Below are 12,737 nucleotides of genomic sequence, written 5' to 3' on the forward strand. Positions count from 1 at the left end.
CAATTATTCGATTAACGATTAATCGTAAAGATTTTTCCAGCTATTCGATTAAATATTTATCGAATTTTCAATTATTCGAGCGCGTCCGACATCCCTTCTTATTTCTACTTGTTTGATTGAGCGCAGTAGAGAAAATAAATAAAAGTACTAATTTATCTGAACAAGCAGATACCAGTACAACCTCTGTCCAGCAGCAGACGGGCCGAGACTCTTGTGAGTGATCCAGCTGCCTACACGTCATCATCCTCTTCCAAAAGACTTTAAGCCTGTACTACCATCGGCCCTTTTCAAGACCACCAAGATTTTCCAAAAGAGTTAAATGTCTGAACATGTCCCAACTAAAATTCATATCAAAAGGTTCTTTTCAGGGCAATCATAGTCATACTAAAGAGCATAACCAGAAAGAACCCCGCTAAAATTTCTTCTTCTATACAAAACACAAGCTCCTGCTGCAGTTAACAAATAATATTTATTATATAAGACAAAAAGTCATAGAACTTTGTTCTGAAAACTGACCAACTAGCCCCGCTCTACACTTCTTATATTTTAGATTTCAAGGGATCACATTATAGTCAAATGCGATTAAATTTGTCTGCCCTAGAAAAAAAAAAAACGCAGTGTTTTAGACCAGATCTCAGAATTTTGTGTATGATAGCTCATAATAATTATGAGTGACTCTTCATATTTTGTAGCCATTTTGAGCACTAGTCACCAAATGTCATCAACTTATACAAATCAGCGAAAAAAGACGTACATTTATGTTCTGATGAAATATTTTGCGTCCAGGTGCCAGGTTTCAAAAGAGGTGTCACTTTATAGGTGTCCCGTTTTTTTTTTCCAGGACCAAAGACGTTCTTTATACACACTCAAATCTTCCAGTTAAACCGAAACAATAACAAAACAACTCCTAACATCGAAGAAAAGCTTCGATCACATACAAGTAGAGCTCCATCTCATTGAGATAGGCAGCCATATGTTTAAAAGCGATTGTCATAAACTGAAAACCTGACAAACGCTTTCTCCTGCTGCATCAGCTGAAAGAAACCAAGAAAATCTACCGGAGGATTTTCTAAACAGCTAGAAAATGAAATCATTCCCGATGCACACCCCGCTGATCGCGGGGGTGAGACGCTGAAAATTAGCATAAAGTCACCTGTCAACTGGTTTATATCGACAAATGCCTGATGACTTGGCGATCTTTTCCCCTTGTCGATCGAAAACAGCTGGTGGTACCTACACAATATAATGGAGGCGGCTTCTGCTGAGCGAAAGGGAACGGGGAGAGAATACAGCCTCTCTTCCCATGAGCTTATCCACATTCAGATCTACGGGCGCGAGCAGACGATTGCACTTGGATATGGCCAATTGAAGATGACATGTTGCGCGCCGATTCCAGTAATGTGCCCAAGCAACCGAACGGTTGTATGCAGCTTTTTATTATTGGACATATTTTTTATTGCCTGCCAATCGATGAATCAGCTCTCTTCGGGCCTCCGCAAGTCACAGCTGGGTACCTGTAGGCATCGTAGATGGGAAATTCGCGATGACGGCTGCAAGTAAATATGAGGTGAAACTAGGTTTCTGGGATTGGAGTAGATTACGGTCAGCGCAAGATGTTGGATCTCTGAAGCGCACGGAATGTGATCAATTGAATATTCAAGGTTGAAGATCTAATCACGTTGATAGAAGAAGATGTGCACCTGATCTTCGAGGTGGAAAGTTTTCTGAAGTTGTGATTTTTGTTTTTTATTCAGCTTTGTTTGATCAATCATTATTTGAAAATTCAAAGAGTTACCATCGTGGAGGGTTTCTTTGGACTGGACGGACACTTTCAAAATTAGGTAACGTAATAATCTAATGACCATTTGTTTCTCAGCGAGTAACAACAGCAACCTTAGTGTGACTAAATGAAGGTCTAAATTACGAATAACGCATCGCATTTAAAACTTCATTGTACCTTAAAAAGCGCAGAACATGGAGTCTCTTTGCAACTTACGTTTGTTGGAAAAGGTGTTGTAAATCAGTTGTATGTAACATGATATTCTGTTGACACAAGTTGCAAATGAGACTTTGACTGACATAACTGAAATGTTTTACTGAAATATTTAAAACAGTACAGTGATGTTTTGGAATACATGTGAACGACATTCTAGTTAACCACATAAATGCATTCATGAAATGATGCGAAAAAAATAATGTTTTTATTTGGACTGAAAAATCGTAGAAAAGTCTTTTGAATAAACTCATGAAATTAATGACTTTAAAAACTGATAACTACTACGTTTTTTTTTTCAAATTCATCATGTTGTATGGTAAAACTAAACATTTTACTTTTATTAAATATACGTGCCTTCTGAAAATTTACAAATTTATGCCAATAATAAGTATTTAAAGACTGAAATGCGGAACAGCACAGGTCTATTATGTTGCTTTAGGAATGGTAGCAGCCGCTTTTCCAGGCACTCCTGGACGTAGATCTCTTGATTGATGGTTCCCGTATTAATGAAAATGCCGCTTTTTAGACCACACGTGCATATGGCCTACCAGACGATTTTTTTTTTTCGGAAGCTTCGATAGTTTGATGGTTTTGAAAATTTCAGCCACCTTCCTTTTTCCTGATGCGGTATAAAACTCCTGTCCCGGAAGCTGCTTCAAATCCACCTTCACATAAGTTTCGTCGTCCATGACGACACAGTCGAACTTTGTGAGCAGATTCGTGTTTTGTTTGTAATCTCGGTTCGCCACCTTCACCTTCTTAAACGTCGACAACCCGGCTCGTTTCTTGGCCCGCTGCACAGTAGTTTGGGAGACATTGAGCTTGCCAGCAACGTCCTGGATGGAGAGGTTAGGATTCCGCTTATATCACTAGTTTACAGCATTTTTGAACTCGGTAAGGTGATGATCATTTCCAATGCAAAATCCTACGCTGAATTCAATGCCGTGGTCAGAAAAAATTAAAGTAGCGCCATTTTTAGATATATACAAAATTTTAGATTTTTTGAATTTTGGACAAAAGTACGATTACTAAAATGTCAATATCTTTGGAACTAGTTCAACAGTTTTAAATCTTTTTTAAAGAAAATGAAGCTAAATAAATTTGCTATCGTTCACTAGAATATTAGAATATTTTTTTTTTTATTTTTCCTGCGAATTTTCCATAAAAAACTTGTTTTAATCAACATTTTAATGGGATAAAAAGATTCAAAAAATCATTCCATAATTTATTCTTAAAGTCCATTCAAAAACGGAGAAAATGAGCCTTTAATGGATGAAATCGGTTGGAAATTGTCGAAGTTATGAGCATTTTTGTAAAACACTTAAAAATGTTGCTGAAATACAACAGCTTTAGAGTTCCTTTTCTAAGTGTCGTTGTAAGCATCCAAATCGCATGTAAAGTTTTCATGGGAGATTCTTTTCTCTACATATCAATTTGATTAAGGCATATCAGGATTTAAAACCGAGTTGATACAAAAGAAATTTATTTAAGTTTTATTAAAAATGATTGAGAATCGAATGACTTTGTCTTCGATGTTTTGAACTTGTTTCTCGAATCAGAAACCAACAATAGTCACCCATCATTGCTTCATCCCAAAACCCTTGGTAACGACGTTCCATCATCTTCATTTGTTGGTGAAAACGTTCGCCGTGCTCATCACTCTCGTCACCAAGATTTTCCGGGAAAAAATCCATGTGAGAATGTAGGAAATGTATCTTGAAAGACATATTCACACCTGTGTTCAGTGAAATAAAAGGATTTGAAATTAATTATGTGTATCAAACACAATATTTTTGATTTATACCTATTTTCTCATAATTTTTGAGCAATTCATCGACGGCTTCCTCATAATCTGGGCTTCTGAAATTTCCTAAAAAGGTTGTGACAACACGCTGGAACGATTTCCACGCTTCTTCCTCATCTGGTGTCAAAACTGTATTGAATGCGGAATCATTGAGCAGTTTTTTGATCTGTGGGCCAACAAATACACCTTCCTTTATCTTTGCGTCAGATAAATTTGGAAATACTGATTTCAAGTACTGGAATGCCTGCCCTTCTTTTTGCAACGCTTTGACGATATTTTTGAATAGCCCAAGTTTTATATGTAGTGGTGGAAGTATTATGCGTTCTTTTACCACAAGAGGATCATTTTTAACGTTGTCTTTACCAATTGTGAAATTATCCCGTTTTGGCCAATATTTTCGGACGTAGTGTTCCTTACGAGCTCGACTGTCCCATTTACACAAAAAACACATATATTTTGTGTATCCCTGTTGCAATCCAGTCAACATGGCAACCACTTTAAGATCGGAACAAATTTTCCAATTGTGTTGATTGTAATTTATCAAATTGAGCAATAGAGCCATTGATTCATACGTTTCCTTCATATTAACGGCATGAGCTAATGGAATAGAAGGTTTCTCATTCCCTTGATGCAGTAAAACGGCTTTAAAGCTCAACTTGCTGCTATCGATGAATAAACGCCATTCAGCTGGATCATATGGCTCACCAAACTCTTCAAACAAGCCGTTTACGTCATGGCAAAAACATGCCTTGTCCTTTGTAGAATAATATTTGTCAAGTTTCTTGTGACGATTCCTGTGACAAGAAATTTTGACCTCCTTGCTCAGCATGTTGTGTTCTTTCAAGCGTAATGCCAGCAATTCGAATTTCTCCTTCGATAAGTCGAGATCTCGCACCAAATCATTAAATTCGGATTGTGTAAACAGTTTTGGGTTGCTTTCCAATTCCACCTCGAAGTCTTCCTCGCATTCCTGCTTGAATTCCTCCTCACTTTTTGTAACGGTCGATTCAACAGAGGGCGCTCGTTTCCGCTTTGGATAAACAGGATACGGGACCGAACTTGAATGTGGAACAGGTTTTGTCATAGAAGCCACTTGTGGATACTCAACTGTTTTGTGACGTCCTTGTTGCTTAACTTTTGTCAAGCAGAAATAACAATCCGTTGCATGACAAAACGGTCGACGCCATATGGTGGGCATGTCAAAGGACAAATAGCGACTGACAGATAACAAATAAGTGAGTTAGTAAGTAAGACATTAACACTTATCAAAAATAGATGAAGTAAGATAATGTCGATCAGGAAAGAACAAAGCACTACCATGCTGTACATAAATTGTTTATATGAAAGTTATTCAAAAACTCAATTTACCTTGCGCCTGACATCCACCCAGCCAAGCACGTTTTGCACGAACTACATATGTAATACTTTTGGAATCCACGGTTTGTCAAAGTCTCCAGGATCAATTTTAAAATAAAGCCTGTATGCAGTTTGCAACGAAGCAGTGAAATTGACCGATTTTGTAAATATATAGTTGCCACACGCGTAACAAAACTTTTGAGGATCATTTTTACACTTGAATTCACGTTTTGTCGTATACATCGTTAAGCAATGTTAAAGAAAGAAAGCTGTCAAATTGAGTTGGTTGCGTTAGGTTCTCGCCGAGCGGTCTCACAAACACTAGCGTAAATTATATTGTTGAAAATATCCCATTTAATTTTGCGTGACAGCTGGTAGTGTTAGTGAAATGCACCGTATGCGTGCACGTCCGCAAAAAGGCTTACTGTAAGTGGTGCATGAACCTAGGAGCGGGACAACGGCCAATCTTGGAAAATTCAATTTCCATGATTTTACAAAAAAATTCATAACTTCGACAATTTCCAACCGATTTCATCCATTAAAGGCTCATTTTCTCCAGTTTTTAATGGACTTTAAGAATAAATTATGGAATGATTTTTTGAATCTTTTTATCCCATTAAAAATGTTGATTAAAACAAGATTTTTATGGAAAAAGCGCAGGAAAAATAAAAAAAAATGCTGTAAATTTTTAAATGACTTCAAAATTATATTTTTAATTAAGACAAAGTATTCTAGTGAACGATAGCAAATTTATGCAAATTTATTTAGCTTCACTTTCATAAATAAGATTTAAAATTGGTGAACTAGTTCCAAAGATATTGACATTTTAGTAATCGTACTTTTGTCCAAAATTCAAAAAATCAAAATTTTTGTGTATCACAAAAATGGCTCTACTTTAATTTTTTCTGACCACTGCATTGAATTCAACGTAGGATTTTGCATTAGAAACGTTGGTCAACCACTAAAGTTCACACTTTTTATGTTGTTTTGTAAACTAGTGTATTTAACCGCCACCTTCTTCGTCGTCGCTGCCACGTCCGGATTACGATTGCCCCGCTTCCAGGCTTCCTGGTGGTCGACAGACGCTCCCCGAACACTTTTTAAACGTTTGTCACGGTCGATTTGGCCACATTCAGCAATTTTGCCAACTTGGCATGTGAGAACGTCGGGTTCTCTTGCTGCGCGATGAAAATTTTGACACGCTGTTCCTCTAGCTTGGACGTTATATTGAAAACTGGAGAGCAAACGGTGAAAACTCATCATAGCAACCATTGTATATACAGTGAACTTCCAAATGCAGCATTTCAGGTTTCTTTATGCATTTTTAACAGAAATACACCAATTTGAAGTTGACCAATTAGTGCGCGGTCCAGACTTTAATGTTTCTTTATTAATATAGCATTAAAACTAAAACTAGCATGTGATTAATTATTGATTTTATTCAAACCGAACTACTTTAACTTCATGCTTAAAACTCAAAAGTATAAATAGAAATAATAAAAATCAATAGGAAGGGCAGTTGTTGCTCTACATAAGGCGTCACCGTCACATCAGTGGGGGACAAAAACACACCTACCAGTACCTTATTTAATGAACTATCCAACAAACCTAAATTTTTATCAGCGGATCTAATTTAAATTAAATGAAACAATTAAAGTCTAATATGTGCTTTTTTAACTTTTTTAAAGCGTTTTTTATTCAGTACCAATAGTCACGAGTTCAAATATCACCCTTGTCAAGTCACGTATGACCCAAGAGCATTAAAGTGACTATAATAAAAAATAAAGAAAAAATATAATATCAATTTGGGAAATTCCAAACAGTTTCCTGTGCAAAAACTACATAAAAAGGTTTGCTAACAACACGTTTAGAAACATGAACAAAAGTTGATGTTCTACGATCTATGTCAATTTTCAGTGTCCATGGTTTGAAATATTCCAAAAATTTCATGAGCTTTTTTTTTCATTTTTCATGAGCATTTAAAAAACAAAGCATAAAAATTTAAGATATAGGGGAAATGGATGTAATGTCGGCCTATACATAAACTCAGCAATCGACTAAATTTTCAATAGTGGCCAAAAATATACATTAGTACCGTCTCAATGACGCGTTCATCCTGATAAAAATTGATAACTAGCATATTTTTTGCGATGGGCCCAATCTTAGATCCATAGACCAACATTAGAGCCATTTCTGGAATTTTTACTCAAAATAAAAATCAAAATTTAGAATGTATATTTTTCCAAGAAACAGAACTTTTCTCAACAACTTACAATTTATTGAAAAATGTCAAAGACGCCCTTTTGAAAAAATAAATACAAAATCCAAAATGGCAGTATTTTTGCAAAAATGTGAATAATTGCCAATAACATACAATTATGCAAAGTTTCATGCAAATCGGAGAAGGTCTAGTCAATTTTCCTTATTTAGTTTTGCTATTTGACGTGGAACTGGTCAGCTCGAACTTGGTTCAATTTTGGGATTTGTCTCCGCATCACCCAGCAAAGTATCATATACAAAATTATTAATGTCATAAAATCATAAAATACGTCATATTTCGTTAACATACATACAAAATAAAAGGGGCCCTAATACACTTCCCCCACTACACACCACAAGGTAATTCCCCAAGGGACAGGAAACACAATCACACAAATAGCTTTCAAGCAATTCATATGCAGTACTCGTTATTCCAAAGCGCTTGATTGATCTTAACAATAAGGGCCTAGAATTTGTTTCAAATGCACGTTTTAGATAAAAAAAAAAAAAAAAAAACAGCAACAAGAATTTCACTAATGTGAGCAACATGTTGATGGAACGAAACTCTTCGGCAATTATCGCTCGAGAAACGTTTTGAATAGTAACAACTAAAGATTCCTTCCGCATCCGTGGCACGTGCGCAGTAAGCAATGACTCATTCCTAAGGTCCAGCATGATTTGACCAATTATATGAAGCAATCATGAATAACTCTAGCATTAACGTTTTTCCCGATGAATAGCAAATATTTCTAAGATCGTCTATTGTAATCGAGAGAAACCTCCAAACCGGCGGTTTTATTTCATCAGTTTCATCGACATGATTAATCTATCAGACATTGTCCACAAAATACTAGTTCTGACTATTAAAATGAGTTACTAATAATTATGAACCGTGATTAGCAATTACTCGGTTTTATAAATATTTAAAAATATCTATAGCTCTTTGCTGTTGTTTTGATGTTAACCAATCTTCCTCTGAACATATTTACAACGAGTTTTCTGTACTGATTGTGAATATTTATTACGCACGATTGTGCATCTATTCCAATTATTATCATTATTTTATCTACAAAACTTGTTGTACCCCTCTTACGTTTAAGACCCAAAAATATCCAAATTGTACCAGCTGTTCGTGTTTTTCAAAGAAACAAACTTTTGTTCAACTAAGAGCCGAAGAGTTTCGGTCCATCAACATGTTGCACACATTAGAGAAAATTTTAGAACTTGTTGGTTAAGGCCAGCTGTTGAATTATTTGAATAGCAACTCCTAGTTGATACCAGAACAATAAGGATATCGAGAAGGTGATTCTTGAGAAACTGCGTTGAATTTAGTGTTAACAAAGTGAAAAGACAACTTGAAGAGTATAGATACGACTGTTGCTGTTTTAGTATCTGAAACGCACTTTTGAATCAATTTCTAGGCCCTCATTGTTAACTACAATCAAGCACTTTGGAATTATGAGTACTGCATATAACTGGTTTGAAAGCAATTTGTCTGACAGGACTCATCGGACTGTTTTTAATGATTCTGTTGCCAGTCCCATGGGGAATAACCTTGGAGTTCCCCAAGGAAGTGTATTAGTGTCCCATTTATTTATTATGTATATTAGCGCCTTGCGGCGTGTTTTACGATTCTGCGACATTAGTCCTTTTGCAGAGTATACTGTGTTTTTCCTTGCAGCTAAGGACTTAGAAGTTGCTGTCTCACACTTGAATGAAGAAGTGTAAGCAGTTGAAATTGAATACAAGTAAAACCAAATTCATGGTTATTTCGTGGAATATCGAGTAAGTGATAACATCTCCGTTATTGATGATGAGGCTATTGATCGCGTTCCGTAGATTAAATATCTGGGCGTGATTATTGATGACAAACTTAAGTTTAACTCTCACATTGTCAATGTCATCGAGAAAATTGCCAAGAAGTATGGACACAAATATCGAGATTACAGCGATTGCATATAATAATGCGTTTGATTTTGAGATTTAATAGATTCACTTCCTCAACTTTGATGCTAGACACCTTTCAATGGTTGTCGGTGAAGCAAAAAAAATGTATATTTGACTATGGTGTTCATTTTTAAAGTAGTTAACGGATTGCTGCCTCGATATTTGTGTGATCGAGTTGAAAGAGGAAGTGACTTTCATAGATATAGACTAGAAACGCAGATGAAATAAGAACCACAAAATTCATTGTATTTTTAAGGAATAAATGTTTTCAATTCGATGCTTAGACTTATTAAATGTGCAGAATTTAAGAGACAATGCATTTCACACGTTAAAACTGTGTTTTGAACAGTTATCCAGTGATTTTTTTTTATGTATTGACAAATTATGTTATATCCAACGGATTATTTTGTATGGATAGCTGTCATAACGACTTTTTGATAATTAATATAGCACTGCAAAAAAAATAGTTAGTTTTAAAAATAATAATAGTTAGAGATTCAACCGCATTTCACGTGCCACAAACGTACATAATATCACTTACAATTTCGCAGCACGTATTTATCGGCACAACCAAAAACTATAACCGCTGATAATAATGCAACATCTCCGAGCAAAACTCCAACGTCTATTGATTTGAGTAGATACATCAACAGATCCACCTTAGATCTCAGGAAATGATAATCAGACTATGGGCACCCGCAGGGATCATCCCGTATAACTATCGTTTGTGATACCCATCTGTTAGAGGTCAAACAAGATCGCGCACAAGTATCGAGGGATCGACCAACCGATAGCCCACCGGGCGAAATTGCATTGACCGGACTCCGAACGAATGCAAATGTTGATCCTTCATTTTTTTTACCAAAGATCTTTACACACCTCAGATTGATCTCGCTGAATAAACAGTTAGTGGGTTGCACCTAAGATGTGTGTCTTCCGCCTAGTTTTCCTGTACGAAAAATTCCTCCCTGGAACCAAACTGCCTCTTGGAACCTACCAGAGTAAGCCATTATAATGAATGACTGCTAGCCTCCGCCACGGCGTAGCAAATATTCGTGGTGTGTTCAAGATTGTTCAGTACCAGCTTCATTTCTGCAGGTTCTCAGCTCTTCACTAGTCGATGCCCATGTGGGAAGGAGGCTGACAACCGGCCTGTTGTGGCATAATATGTGTGTCTGCCGTGTATAATGTGTACTTTACATTGTTACTTTATTATTTGCCCCGCATGTTTTTCGTGGAACATTTACATCACGCTTCTTAATTGCTCTCCGAGGCGAATTGATGGACGGCCTCTCACTATATTATCAGCACTACTCAGCTTGAAGTGGGTGGTCGGAAGAACAGCAACAACAACCAGTCTCCCAATCGGTGTGAGATTCCCCCCAGCGGGAAGTGGGCTGCAGCAATATGCGGTATATAGGCCGATCAAGATTCCGGCTGGAACAGTACCCCACATTCTGACAGCATCTCAGTAGAGTGCCAATTTGTTGCCTGCTTCAACGCCGGTGGGAGAGAATCATTTTACTTTTAGCGGCTCATCTTCACGCATGTTTCATGGGCTACAAATCTCGGTGAAGGTCGTTGGATGCAGATGAAGCGATAATGAGGGAAAAAAATAGCACATACGATGCCTAACTGTTACATTCAATGGAGTGCAAGCTTGGGAAGGTTTCGTTGGATCAATGTTAATTGATGATCATATCTAATCAGGCTTGCATATTTTTAGTTGCTAATAGTTTCGGTTTGTTGTCGGATGGGATAGTCAACCTTGATTACGATTTATTTTTGGTCGCATAAATGATAGACACACTTCTCAAATCGATACTAAAATTATGCTATCGAACAAAGGGAGCATTTCCACGCCTATTTTTTAACTCGTCCACTACACATATTCAAAATTGAATGATCATCAAAACATACGCTGATTGAACCACTTTTCGGCCGAAGCACAATAGGCCCCATGTAGAGCTTGCTCGTATGTTACGTTTTGCTTCACGGTAGTCAGCCAGCAATCTTTGAATGAAGTGACAATGGAACCGCTGTTAGCAGCAGTTTAACATTTTCTAGAAACGACCGAAAGTTGATGTACGAGCAAGGAGGGGAGCTTTCCTGATACTGACGGCCATTTAAGCGTGAAGATTAGGAAGGGGGAGGAAACGATAGTTCACTTGAGAACACAATTCGACTCGACCCAGAAATTTGAATAAATTTCCTTATGAGACCAATATTAACCAGATGTGTGTAGTGTTGTAGCGGGTAAAAAGGAAAAGGGAACAACGCGGGGGAAAGGAATGCTTCACTTATAAATAGACTGGATTTAGCTGCTCTTTTCTTTTCGAAAGCTCGATTGGAATTTATGCTATTTAACAGTATCGGCCTTTTAATTGAGAATGTATTGCCAGAAGAGTTGCGATGTGCGCAATTGGATAGGGAAATATCGGTTAGCAGGTTTTCTGGAGCTCTTCGCCATCCATGGCAAACACTCTTTCCGTATGCAGATGGTGATTCCGTAGCTCATAACGAATGTACAGACGCTGCCCGAGTGGATTTCCGATTCGTTGTGGGTGAGTTGTGTAATTTATAGGCTTGTTTTTTATGCTGCAAGCTGCTTCAAGGCTGTGTCCGATTGGATTTTACAGGTAGAAAGTATGAAATACTGCTTGGCAAATAGTTGGTGGTGTTATTGTGACCTATCAATAGGATAAACAATCATATTATGGGCAATAAAAAGCGTTTTACATTGCTAAACTATGTGCTATTGAAATGGACTATTCAGCGCATTTTCCACACGCTTCTCTTGGTTTATACGTCCTAATTGGAACATTAAACCTGCCCAGGCAAAGTATTCTTTAAGTATTTTTAACAAGTGCTCATTGAGATGTTTTTAAGTCAACCATTATTATTTTATAAAAGCTGACTCATGTACATTAGAGCGCTACATTTTGAAAAAAAAAGTAGAAGGGTCTGTGCCTAGGGGCGCGAACGGAAGGTTGACGTAAGACCGCTAGTGGACGGAACAAATATGTTGATCATTTAATTCTTAACTCTTTCCGTTTTTGAATTGGTGGCCCTGAAAAGGGCCGCTTGTTTTACAAATGGTGGCCACACCAGTACAAGTCGATGCCGACCGGATGATGGCGGCCGGTCGATGTGGGTGTTTTCGTCGTCGTCCGTCGTCTTCGTATTGGTGCGATGCGTGCTGTTACACTCATACGTCGTGTTTGACGCTTATCCGCAGAGATGCCAGATCTATGGAATACTCCGTAGATCTACGGATTTTACAATTTTTTGCGGAAATACGGATCCGTAGGCAAAATCTACGGAATTCGATACTGTTTCTACCGAGGGGGACGACTCTATCTACGATGCAGGAAA

This window comes from Ochlerotatus camptorhynchus, unplaced genomic scaffold (genome assembly GCF_037179485.1).
Source record: "Ochlerotatus camptorhynchus isolate MF236.1 unplaced genomic scaffold, CSIRO-AGI_Acam_v1.1 ptg000251l, whole genome shotgun sequence".
Taxonomy (NCBI): domain Eukaryota; kingdom Metazoa; phylum Arthropoda; class Insecta; order Diptera; family Culicidae; genus Ochlerotatus; species Ochlerotatus camptorhynchus.